The sequence below is a fragment of the Pipistrellus kuhlii genome, unplaced genomic scaffold (genome assembly GCF_014108245.1).
Source record: "Pipistrellus kuhlii isolate mPipKuh1 unplaced genomic scaffold, mPipKuh1.p scaffold_m20_p_2, whole genome shotgun sequence".
Taxonomy (NCBI): domain Eukaryota; kingdom Metazoa; phylum Chordata; class Mammalia; order Chiroptera; family Vespertilionidae; genus Pipistrellus; species Pipistrellus kuhlii.
Window position 1 is genome coordinate 40411463 of NW_023425515.1, and position 14060 is coordinate 40425522.

The following is a 14060-nucleotide window of genomic DNA, read 5'->3' on the forward strand; positions in this document are numbered from 1 at the left end:
TCCACTGAGCTAAACCGGTTATGGCCATCTAGCTTTCTTGTTAAGAAAATGTGCCCAGTTTGTGACAGAGCTGAGGCTAGAATGTTGAGATCAGATGATGAGGCTTCTTCTTGGCTTGCTCCCTCACATTTAGTACTTCCCTGTCATAGCCTGCCTCTTCCCACCAGACTTGGGCCTCTGAGAAGGTGGCCCTGCATTGTCTCTGTGCATGGCTCTGCTCCCTAGTGATGATCAGACGCATAGGCACTTAGGTTTTGTTTGCACAAGAAATTATTTGAACCTGTATCTTGTTGATGACATGTCAAAATAGATTTTAAGGATGTTGACACGGTTTTGTTTTGGCGAACAAATCATTTTAGTTTGGGCAGAAAGGATTTAATACACAATGTTAAGTGATTAAAAAGAAAATGGAAGGAGTATATAGACCAGATTTAAGGCTGAGCTTTCAGTAATGAATACCAGAATCACAGAGTTACTACCTTTTCCACAATCAGCATAGCAGGGAATCATGAGGCTAAGACACAGCTGAATACAGCACTGTACTTGTTTACCAGAGATGAAGAAGCCACGATTATGAAAGTAGTAACTGGACCATGAGACATGAACTAGCTACTCCCTGTGCTGCAGCTATTTCTTGACAACCATAAGGCTGAATACTGCATGTGGGAATGTGGATACAAAACAATCCCTATTCTCCATGGCCATTCTTCCAGCAGAAAACAACTCAAGTAGTGGGAACATGGCCTCCATTTTACTTTTGTCTCCCAAATCTCAAGTGAGCATATTTATTTTGGCAGAATCTCTTCTGCAATCAAACGCTACCAGCAGGAGGCTTCTGCAATATGGCAATTTTGAGTGCTGATCCACCATATCCTGTCTTCCAAAAAGGCTCTGTGTGTAGTAGATACTAAATTGAGGGCAGATTTACAATTATGTTCCATTAGATCTCTATTTGTCAGAGCAATTAATTACATAACAGAAGGGAATGCAATGGCTTTACTTTAGGGAATCCCTAAGGGGAATTTCTATTTATCAGTAAAAATGCCATAAGAAGGGAAGAAACTGTGTTGGGAGAGTATTCTAAACTGTTTTGGTTTCAAACATCTTGGAAAGTACTAGAAGGAGGCATGCAATATTATGATATAAATGCTGTTGAGAGTTTCATCTTTGGCAAGGGCTGTCAACTTTCCATTTTGTATGCACTCCTCCTACTCTCATCCAGCCACTGCGGAATAAATATTTAGGATTTGTAGTGGAAATAAATATAACATAGTTTTATAAAATAAATTAAATAGGCATATAGCTTATGGGCTTGCATTGAGTTATTTTGACTTCATCTCCTTTAACTCTTTGGTAACCCTTATTTGGAAATGAAAAGTAATTATGAATAAATCCTTTTCACCTTTACTCTGGTACCATAGTGAAAAAAAGCTGGATACATTTTATTTCTGTTTTGTTGTCCGCTTCCTTATGTTGCTGATCCAAATGAAGAATCAGACAAAACCTGCCATCCTTCTACTTGCAATCAAGTAGACAGGATACAATCACTGGTGAGACTGATGGAGGTAGGAGACGAGTAGATAGGTGGCAAAGACATACTTGAAGTAAACTGATTTCTGATTTTCCTAGAAAAGACAATACTCCCTGATTCAGAAGAAAGAGACTGAGTATGTAGAGTAATTTCTACTAGCTTATGCTCAATTTCTTTTGTGTTTTGCATCCTTCTTCTCCTGTGGAATCATTCATCCCTGCTCCATGGGCAGCATATACTTCTGGAGCAGGGCCACCTCCAAAGCCTCTACTTCCCACTGTATAGTACGCTGCTCCTTGAGCAACTGCAGGTTTTTTTTGTTTTTTTTAAATATATATCTTTATTGATTTAAAAGAGGAAGGGAGATGGAAGGAGAGATAGAAACATCAATGATGACTGAGAATCATTGATTGGCTACCTCTTGCACATCCCCTACTGGAGATCATGCCCACAACCCAGTCATGTGCCTTTGACTAGAATCAAACCTAGAATCCTTCAGTCTGCAGGCTAACACTATTCTATGAGCCAAACTAACTAGGGAATACAGTGTTAATTCAATGTGCCAGAGGTCTTTGGCTTTGGAAGAGGGTCCGAACATAGCAAAGATTCTCTTGGATTCAGTGACCAAAACCTCATTATCACAGTGTTAAAAGTAAAGTGACTATATACATTATAATACAAACTGGGACACTTAATGAGAGTGAGAAGAGGCACTGTTAATAATCACACCGAAACAGCAGGCATAAATTAGATGTATGCTCACCTTAATTATAAGGAACTGTAGCGAACATATTTGAAATAGGAACAAAAATAATTCAGAAGCAGAGTTTACCTCTTTGTATTCCAAATACTTGAGCTACCTTATCTCTTATTTAATAATCACTTGCTAGGCACTTACGATAGGATAGACCCTGCTTTAGGTAGGCACTAGGAAAATAAAAAAAGACACCATCTTTGTTCTTTCCTTATTTACTTAATATCACTGTTGTGATATTTTAGAGTAGCTGGTGTTCAACTGGCTTATAGCTTACCCATTATAGGAAGACAGGGGGGGTACTATCAGCCCTTTCAACCAATGGTGGGTGGAAGATATTTTAAAAAAAGATTGTGCTGTTGTTGAACAATGTAAAGACTTTTTGCTCATGATTCTAGGGCCTAGACAATACGTATAACAAGGATTTACATATTATTTACATTATATAATGTATTATAAGTAATCCAGAGAATATTTGAAGTATACAGGAGTATGATCATAGGTTATATGCAAATACTATGCGTTTTTAATATAAGGGACTTGAGCATCTGTGGATTTTGGTATCTGAGTGGGGGGACCCTGGAACCAATTCCCTTAGGATGACAGTAATGCATTTTCTACTTCCCCTACAAGTGAAAAGTATTCTGCCACAGGATGAAAATTTAAATAAAGTCTGAGGAACGGTTTTATCAATTCGTCTATTTTATTCTTGGGGTTTGGGGGAAGATTTGGCATGAAGAAACAGTTTTGTACTAAAGCAATGTTTGAAAATGATTGGTTTGAGATTTTAAATTTTATTTTATTGTCTTAAAGCTCTAAGACTAGTTAAAGAGAAGGGAAAAATGGATGTTTAAAACTTGGAACAATGGAAAATAAACTGAATAGGAAATTATCTTAAACACCTGGAGGGCAGCTCTGTATGAGGGATTATGATTACAGAGGGTGCTTCTCATAGGAATACAGGTTTCAGATACACATAACATTTTAGCATCTACAGCTTTTCTGCCATGGAAGGGGCTGTCTTATGAAGTTATGAGCTCCTGGTCATTGGATATGTACAAGCAAACTTACAGATGGTGGTTAAATGTCAACTTAAGCTCCGCATTAGAAGAAAAGCCTTCATTAATGATTTGGCTATTAAACTTCTCTATTGGTGACTGTGATGTCTTAGCTACTACCTTAAAAATGGCTACAGTATGTTTTGTTTCCCAAGGATATTAGCCAATTCAGTACATTCTTCACACATTGCGTTGTCTTTTTTGCATGGTGGTCAATAATTGGTAAAAATGCAGAAGGTACAACACCCAAACTCTCATCGAGATAAATTTAAAAGAAAATAACATTCACTGATGTCATTCTGAAACTGATCTGAAACTGCCTGGCTTGCTTTCACGCAGCTGCTATTGGTCATTGCATATAGTTTTTGTCTCTGTTTCAAAATCTTGAAATAAAAGGGAACAACTTCCAATATGAATCAAGAAAAGGATCACCAGTTAAAAATTATTTCAATTGTTTTGCTATTAAATGTGAAATTGCAAAACTAGCTTCTCTTACATAATGTGAATTTATAACACATTTTGATGTGAAGCTAGTCTGTTTTTAATACCATTTCAGATACTGAGAAATTTCTCAGGCTCTTGGATTGGTGTTAAAACAATTTTTTTTTTTAATTTTAAAACATATAAGGCAGGAAGTGGAATATCTTTGTTTTTTAAACTAGTATTCTCATGGTCATAAAGACTAAAAATTTCTCTTCTCTCCCTTTTTATTTTTCTAATATCTGGGCATTTTTATTTAACTATGTCATTATACTTTAATCTTAGGAAGAAGAAAATTTTGGGTTTAACAACAATTTAATGTGGGAATTAAGTATTAGAGAAACAAAGATTAATTTGGAAACTTTAATTTATAATAATATCATTACATGAATTCAATAGCATTATTCAAATTGCAGTGTCCAAACTCTATGCATTGGCTATAAACAACTTTATAACCAGTGATTGTGGCAAAAGAGTACAAACTGCACAGTTGACAGGTGACAGTCTTATACGCAACATGATGTTCAAAAGGTTGAAGTCTAATAGCTCTATTTATTGTCATTATGATTGCTCTTAGCAATTTATGTAGCCTGAATAAACATTGCTTCACAGAGTCACATGTAGTATTGTCAGATATAAATATGGCCTGAGAGTTGTCAAAAGTGGTCTCATTTGCTCTAGCCAGTTTGACTCAGTGGATAGAGCATCATCCCATGGACTGAAGGGTCCTGGTTTGATTATGGTCAAGGGCTTATACCTTGACAGGCTCCTTTTCCACCCAGGTAAGGGAGCATGTGTGAGGCAATAGATGTGTCTCTTTCACATCAATGATTTTCTTTCTCCCTCCCTTTCCCTTCCAATATATCTAAGAGTTAATGGAAGATCTTTATCTGACCCTCAATTTTGAATGAGATCTCTGCTGTGTAGAGTAATCTTGGTTGTAGGTTCTTCCTATTCATTACTTTGAATATTTCTTGCTACTCCCTTCTGGCCTGCAAAATTTCTATTGAGAAATCAGCTAACAGTCCTACGGGCACTCCCTTGTATATAACTATTTTTCTCTTGCTGTTTTAAAGATTCTCTCTTTATCTTTAACCATAACCAGTATTTCATGAAATATTGAAGGGTATTCTTTAAGAAGAGAATGAAGAAGAAAAAAAGATAAAAATTATGAGCAATAAAATTGCAATACATATCTATTAACAGTTGAATCTAAAAATCAAAATAAACAAATAAGAAATTTAATGAACAAAATAAACTGGTAAATAAAATAGAATCATAGGCATGGACACATGGAACAGACTGATGTATCTCAGAGGGAAGCAGGTTGGGGGATGAAAAGAGATTAACCAAAGATCTTATCTATGGGCACAGACAGTAGGGAGGTGAAAGCCTGGTTTGGGGTGGGAACAATGTGGAGGGGGGCAATGGGGAGAATAAGAGGGACATATATAATATTCTAAAAAATAAAGGTTTTAAAAGTAAAGGGAAAAAAAGAAAAATAAATAGAGAATCAATGGAAAAATACCCTCGTGTGAGGATAAAAAAAAAAAGTGGAGTCATTCATTGAAGACATAATTAAATATTTCTACTTTTGCAAATTATATCTAAAATATAATTAGTTTTCTGTTGTTTTGTTTACTTTTACTGGAGTACCAATATGAATTTGCAATAAAGGAAATATAAACAAAATTATTAAAAATTAAAATCCATTAAAACATTCCTCATGTGCTAATGAAATATTATGGCCTGTCTAATGGGTGCAACAGACTTGCAAACTAATGACTAAAATTCAGTGTTTGTGTGTTTTAATACAAGTTTGAACAAGCTGTCAGGGGAATTCAGACAAGTAAGCAGCAATTAACTTGTGGACTTACCCACTTCGCGGTAGGTTTGGAATGGGAAAATTCCAGATATCACCAAAGAGATTACCAGACTTCATAAGAGATTATGTTGGCAATTTTCCCCACTGTCACATTTTTATCCTATTAGATGGGTAATATATAAATCAGGAGTTTAAAATCCTTATGATTTGGAACCTTGTCTTTATAAATCCAGATTTCCACTTTAATAAGTAGATGTTCTGAGCTCAAAGAGCTCAAGGTATCATTTGCCTCTTTCTCTTGGCTTTCTACAGAAAAATTATCTGTTGTTAGAATCAGAGATATAAAAGAAAACTTATTCAAAATACTTTTTTTTTTTAAAGCATAGCACATCCTGCAGACTAGCCATACCACTGTGGAGCATAGATGTTATTGCAAGAGGGATGTTAAAGATCATCTTCTTAATGTTTATAATTTTAGAGCTGGAGAAATGGAGTCTAGAGAGGATAAACATTTTCTTGGTCACTCAGTCAGGTAGAACCATTGCTGTTACATGTGACCCAGAGTGCAAGATTGGGGTCACATGGTTTCTGTGTTGATTTTTAATGACATGGTTGCTGACTCTTTTGGGAGAGAAACTCTTTACTCCTTGTTCATTTCAGTGACTTTTACCTACTCTTTTTAGTTGTTGTCCAACAATCAATACACTTACTAGCTTTTTTAGTGAAATTTTTTTTTACTGCTAACATATTTTGGAAGAATAACTGTGTTTGAATCCTGCCTCTGATATGCACCTAGCTTCTTTGATAAACCACTTCAGCTTCTCTAAAGATATTCCTTCTAATTTGAATATTTTTGATTTTTGAATATTCAAATTAGAAGGAATAAATTAATTCCTAAGATTTTTCTCTCAACTGGGACCCTATGACCTCTTGGCATTGAATATCCTGTCCTGGCTGTTGGCATCAAGTCTCTTTTCTCCCATGGCTGATGGGAGCTGTGGCCACACCAACCAATTGGTTAGTCATGGGTTTAGTTCCATTCTCTCCTTTACCTTTTCCTGAGGGTCTGGACTTTCTGGTATTGTTTTCCTGTCAGAACTGATTGTTTCCTTTTCTTTTCTTTTTTAATTTTTAATTAATTAATTAATTAATTTTTGATTGTTTCCTTTTTATCTTACATTCTGAACCTGAGGTGACAGTGCAGTGTGGAGCTATGGCTCTAATTTTGCTTTTCTTCTTTATCAGAGGCAATGGTTTAGCTCTGATGTCTCTCTGCCTTGGTGCTTCTTAGTTTGCCTGGGATCTTCAAATGTAGTTCTCAATCAACAGTATTACCACTATTGAGGATTGTGCCTTTAGCTTTAACTTGCATTCATATTTATTTTGTGCAAGGCAGATTCTTATCCTATACTCTATACTCCATGGTCAGCGGGACTCCTAGAAGTTCAGGTATTTTTGTAAGAAACCTCAGCTCACTCAACTTGCAGACTTGTAGGAGGAATCCTGGAGCATGGGAGTTGGAAGAAATGGTAGCAGGCATCTAATGTTTAGTATACAGAGATACTGAGATTCAAGGGGGTCTAGGGAATAAAATCATAGAGCCTACTGGTGACTGAGCTAGAAATTGCACCAAAGTCTATTGCATCTAAGTCCCGGGCTTTTTCCAGTATTTCCAACTGTCTCTCAGATAGTCTATATAAAGGTTTGGCATTTCTGCAGAGTTGTTCTCTAGTCACCCCTTCTGAGTAATGCCAGCTGTCCATGCAGAGTGGGGCACTTAGCCAGTGCTGGGCCAAAGCTGCCTGGAAAGAGAAATCGAATGAATACATTGACATTTTCAGCCATGGCAGTTTCTGGTGTGCCTTTCTGGCTCTCATCTGACCTGGTGCATCAGGCAGGAGTGATTACATTTGCTGTTCAACTAACAATTGTGTGTAATTTTCAGCCTGCCTTATTCTTTAACGGTATCTTCCCACGCTTCCATCACTTGCCAGGGCATATTTGCTTCATAATTACACTGGTAGGGACTTACCTGCATCTTTTGGAAAATATTTGCCTAAAGTACTTATTTCCTCGTGCATAATAAATCTTGATTGATACCTTGGTAATCTCTGGGATCAATCTAAAATTCTGTCCCACCATGGGGCAGATTGAAAAGTCAGGGAAACTGGTGACAAAAAAACAGAGAAAGAAAAAGAGAAACAAAAACCCGTGCTTCCTCACTGATGAGGTAAGAAAAGTAGAGAGGATTTGGAACCTCCATAGATAACTTTTGGTTTGTGGGCGCTTGTGTTATAGTCAGGCTCTTTAATAGAATCATAAGAGTGTGTGAGTAGAGATGCCATTGTACTCATCTAAACTCACCACTTCATTTTCAGTGTTCTTTTCAGAGAAGGACACTATGGCCACTGAGAACAAAGGTTGAAATCTGACCTCATGGTATATCTAAGACTCTAAGCTGAGTCTGAATTTAGAAGATCAGGCATCCTTTAGCTGAATACCAAGAGGTAGCAAAGGATGGATTGCTATAGACTACATAGGAAAAACACACTGTATCATATATTTTTTTAAAAAAATTATTATATATTTTTTATTTTTTTCAGATTTTTCAAAATTAAATTATATGTTGTATCATATTAATAGATTGATTAGAGTACAGTTTTGGAAATCTAGGCAGGTAATAGTTTGCTATAAAGTGTAAAGATAGTGAAAAAAATCAAAGTTATAGGAAAGTGTTATTTAAATCTTAATTGCTTATTTAAATGAAACTTTTGCTAAGGGACATGAATTCTAAACTTTAGTCTGCCATCAACTAATTCTGATGTTTAATAACTCAGCCCCTCATTTCTTCTATCATTAATAGTGATAAAATACCTATGCTTTTCTTTAGTATCATTCATTGATTCAAGAAACACTGACTAAGAGTCAGGTCTTGGTTTAATTGCCAATGGAAATTTAGGGACTAACACAGCATGATTTAAATATTATTGTAAATGCTTAAATTCAGTTATTATCAGCCCTTTGAGGGGAATATGTGTGTGTGTGTGTGTGTGTGTGTGTGTGTGTGTGTGTATTCCCCAGATAAGAATAGTAAATGGATAGTTTTGAAAACTGCTATTTCAAGCTTATAGCACTTGGTGTTAGATGACACCATGTAATGGTTGGTTGTTTTAAAATTTTGATGAACTAAGTAAATGTTTAAAGAAGAGGACAATATTGATTTTAGGAAAGAAGGAAAACTTGTGCCAATACTAGTTAGTTCTATTTATGTGGCTAACAATGACAGTAACTTGGTATCTCTAGGGAGGTTTAGTAGCTTGTTAGTATTTAATGTCACTTTACCAGTGGCCCGACATTTTCCCATCTGTAGAGGAAGAGCCTTGGTTACCATTTGGCCTTTTGTAGTCTTTTGTGTTTTGTTGTGCCTTTTTATTTATTTATTTATTTATTTATTTATTTATTTATTTATTGTTAGACTGTTAACTTCATCAGTTTGTGATCCTGTGGCTAATGATGGTTTAAGTTTGATGGAATAGAATAGAGAAGACATTATGGCAGTTAGATTCAGGAGCTGGGAATAGATATAAGAACAAAATCTGTTTCTAACAAATGGCTTCCTTTGGATTGTGGTGTTTTTCAACAAATAGAAGAGTGGTACCATGGTAAAAGACTATGGATTTAAGGTTGAACATCCATGTCCAAGCTTTAGTTTTGATATTTGAGCACATTAATTCTTAAAGCTTTAGTTTCCAGATCTGATAAATGTGAATAATGATATAATATAATGGCTATAAGGATTATGTGGCCATTAGTAAATCACTAAGCCTATAGTAAGTCCTTAGTAAACATTTGTTATTTATTGTCAGTCTGTGGTGTTCTTGTACTTGCTGAACGAGGAAGAGACAGAAGAGCAATAGAGAGGGTAATAATGGAAACTTCTTTAGTTCTTCTTAATGTATTTGCATTTAACTACAGTTCCTGAAAGACTAGTGCTTGGGTGTCCCAGCTCCCTGGCTTCCTTAAATAACAGGCATCTTGCTGAGCAAACTGCCTTCTCTCTCTCTTTTAATGTTTGTGTATTTTCAGAGCTTCTGTGGAGATCTTCCTTTTCACTTCTTGCTTTCATAATGATTATAAACTTTGAGTGAAACTGATCTAGAACTGGAGGAAGTAAGGGTAGGGTAAGTTTTGGTCCAGCAAAACCAGTTCTCACCACAGCTTCTTTGTATTTACATTGGGTGTCTCTTTGAGAAGCTAAGAAATCCCAACTGATATGTTCTAGTTTATTCCTTCACCAAACTTGTGAGGCTCTCAAACCCAGTTGCCAAAATGAAGGGCTATAAAGAAGATTTCAGAGGGAAAAAAACCCCACACTATATAATATTAGAGCTGATTGGGCCTTTATTGACATTCATTTTGCAAATCAGTATTGTTTTTTATTGAAGGTCATTCTGGCAGAACTGAGACTAGAACTGGGGTAATAAAGACTCTATCCTATTTGTTGCCTTCCTTGGATCCATCTTACATGGATTGATGTTCCTTACCTACAGTTTTTACTCTTATTACATTCCTGTTCAAAGATAAAAGTTCTAGCTTCTCATTTCTCTATATAAGACTTTTCATGCACAAGCTCATTTTATCTTCCAAACCTTTTCCCTAAGTATTCTCCATGAGTCCCTCATTTTAGTACAAGTGGGCTTCTTCTTGCCTCACAAAAATGCCTTGTTTCTTCCTTGAGTTCACTGTATTTCCAGGCGTTATCCCCATTGCTCCATTTACCTTTTAGAACCATCCAGCTTTTAAAGTCTTTGTTAAGGGCTACCCCTGTCAACCATGTGCTGGCTCCTGCGACATACCTTGATTTTTTTGTATGCTTTATGATTTTTGTCTTTCTCTTGCTACGTATATAAATATATCTCCCTGAGGTAGGCTTTAAGCTTCTTGAGAACAGGATGAAATCTGATTCACTTAAATATGGGATGAAAATTTGACTTATCTCAAGCTAAAGGGCCAGACACATAAATATATTCATTTATTAAATTAACAGACATTTGTTTTTGAGTACCTATCATGTATTAGGCCCTGGGATTAGAGAATGATAATTACTTCTCCTCTCAAGGATTCAATAATTTATTTTGAGATGCAGAGGAACAGAGAGGCAGAGTGATGTGTGATGAGTGTGGCAACAATGTAGTATTCCAGGTGCCATGGGAGTGAAGTAAAAGGGTGTGTAACTTGAACTGGAGGATGGAGAACAGGGATTATGTCTTTAAGGACTAACAAGAAGTGATGCTCAGGATCTAAATAATGCATCAAAGATAGACATCATTTTTATTAGAGAGTTAGCTTAGTTGAAAGGGAACAGAGATAAAACCCAAATATTCAGTAGAATTTCCAGCAGAATATAAGTGCTGAGAAATGACCTCAAAAGAAGCATAACACCTATACAATTATAGAACTTATTGGAAATATGACTAAGATCTATTATTTAAGAAATTGTTATATCTAGATGACTTTTCAGTGAAATCTGATAAACCTTTAAAGATCACATAATTTCATTCTCATCATTAAACTAATATAAAGAGTAGAAAAGGATGAAAAACCCTCATATCTAAACTTAGAATAATAAGTAAAGCAAGTAGAGGAAGACACTACAGAACAATCTTACTTACGATTATATGTACAAAAATAAGTAAAAGATATCCTTTTAATTCATTGACACATCAAAACACTGCAACTGAGAGTGAGTAGGATTTTTTCTAGCAGTGCAAAGCTGGTTCAATTTCTGGAAATTGAGCAATATTATTTGGTATATTGCTAAATTAAGGAAGGTAAAAAGAGATGATATACTAGTGGATGTTAAGAAGGTAATAGATTATAGAAAGGGATGAGTAACCAAGGAGATAAGTATTCATTCACTTAGCCATTCATGCATAGCATATTTTCTAAGAGCTTCCTAACTAGGCAGCCCTGGAATAGTGAGACCACTCAGGAACTTGTAGCTTATTAAAACAGATCACCAGGTGAAAAAATAGCTCCTGTGGACTGTTATAAGTATGAAACAAATACTAGAAGATCCTAGAATTAAGCTACTCATTTTGGGGATCAATTTTTATAGCATCAGAGACATTTGAGTTGGGTCAAGATTTAAAAAGATCAGCCAAAAATGGTTTGCTCAGTGGCTAGAGCGATAGCTTGCAGACTGAAGGGTTTCAGGTTCAATTCCGGTCAGGGGCATGTGCCTTGGTTGTGGGCACATCCCTAGTAGGGGATGTGCAGGAGGTAGCTGATGGATGTTTCTCTCTCCTCGATATTTCTAATTATCTTTCTCCCTTCCTCTCTGTAAAAAAATCAATAAAATATATTTAAAAAATGATCAGTAGAAAGTAAAGGCAGTAAAATGACATTGTAGCAGTGAGCACAACATGAGCAAAGTTCAGAGTTATGAACGTTCATTATAAATCCTGGAAATGGTGTCACTGGGCCACTATTGACATTCTGAAGAATGATAGAAGATGCTGTGAAGATCATCTGCAACAGAGACTTAGCCAGAGTTGGCCAGATTCTGAGGAAGCGGAGCCTCCATGGTGAGAGAATTAGATGGTGCTTTGGAAGGCAGAAAAGATGGTGGAGTCAGTGATTTCCATATAGATGCTTAAATTTACATTGTTCATACTCTCCCAGAAGTATTCCACAGTCAGCTGACAATGTGGGATTGCTCTGGAAATGTGCTTCTTTGCTTTTAATATCATTGCATCCTATATTAACCCATTATTTAAAACTTTCCATTTTAGAATAACTTTAGAATTATAGAGAAGTGACTAGGATGACATTAACCCACTGAAAAATGTACAAATAAAAGTTATACTACAAAACTGCACTGTGCATTAAAATTCCCAAACCTTTATATAACTTTACTTGTTCCCCACTTTTACTCACTTGAGTCATGTTGAAAGCAGAACAGACTCTCTTATCCATTTTTAGTAGAAGACTGAGAATCAATGTAAAAATTAAAGTAAATAGCCAAAACCGGTTTGGCTCAGTGATAGAGCATAGGCCTGCTGACTGAAAGGTCCCGGGTTCAATTCCGGTCAAGGGCATGTACCTTGGTTGTGGGCACATCCCGGCAGGGGGTGTGCAAGAGGCAGCTGATCGATGTTTCTCTCTCTCATCGATGTTTCTAGCTCTCTCTCTCTTTCCCTTCCTCTCTGTAAAAAATCAATAAAATATATATATTTTTTAAATTAAAGTAAATAAAAACCAAAATTAGTGTTTCTCAACCCTGAGAGACGTGTGTGGCTTTGGTCTTTTTTCTCTCTTTCTTTTCTTTTAATATCAAATGATTCTAAATATGCATCTAGGTTTAAGAAACATAAGTAAGCCAGCTATTCTAGGGAGTTTTTCTCCATCGGTTTTGGTTTTATACTAGGCCTTGTGATGATGGTACTAGGCTTAGGGATTTGCAAATAATGCTCCCTGCATTTCCAGAGACTCACCTTTTATTAAATGTATATGTGCACAGCATGTGCACAGGATACAGGGGGTAAGAGGAAAAGAAAGGCCCTGTAACTAAACTGAAAAGCCAGTGTCTGGCTTCAGTAACATACCTACTTCTTGATTGTCAATTAAAAGTCTTTCTCAATTGATATTAATGTTATTTTTTTTTAAAATCCTCACCTGAGGATATGTTTTTTTTTTAAAATTAATTTTAGAGAAAGGAAGAAAGAGTGAGAGAGAGGGAGGGAGGGAGGGAGAGAGAGAGAGAGAGAGAGAGAGAGAGAGAGAGAGAGAGAGAGAGAAATATTGATGAATGTTTAAAACATCAATCAGTTGCCTCTTAAATGTGTCCCTATGAGGAATCAAACCCTCAACCCAGCTATGTGCCCTGACCAGGAATCAAACCCACAGCCATGGACAAGGTGTATGAATCCATGCTCCAATCAACTGATCCACCCAGCCAGGTCAATGTTGTAGTCTCTTATTGAGAAAATTATACCTCCAACAGTTTGCTCTCCTCCCTCTGAATAGCACTTTACAATATATAAAGCACTTTAATATTATTATCTTTTTTATTGCCATAAAAGCTCAGAGGAGGAGTTGAGGAGGACAAGGTTTTTATCTTAATTTTGAGGGAGTGGAAGTACCTCAGGCACCTGATGGAGCCGTTGTGGCTGCTCAAGATCTTGTCACTTATTCTTTGTGACCTGATGCTAACACTCAGGCAACACTGTACCTTTTCTTTCCCATTTACCCTATCTCCCTATTTCCATGTCATGTGCTGGGGCATTTATTTTTTCCTGCATTTCTATTGCTCGTTGTCTTTACAGACATCTGGATGTAATCATGTAGTCCTCTCAATTAATTCAGCTCAATTAATAAATTACTGGGTGGATTTGGGATGGGGGCAGGTGA

General features: G+C 36.2%; 1 protein-coding gene across 7 annotated transcripts in view; it reads left to right on the forward strand.

Annotated features, from left to right (window-relative positions):
* LOC118723992 (LIM domain containing preferred translocation partner in lipoma) overlaps nt 1–14060 on the forward strand; it is a 639355-nt gene that overhangs the window by 202202 nt on the left and 423093 nt on the right. The gene's annotated exons all lie outside the window — the stretch shown is intronic.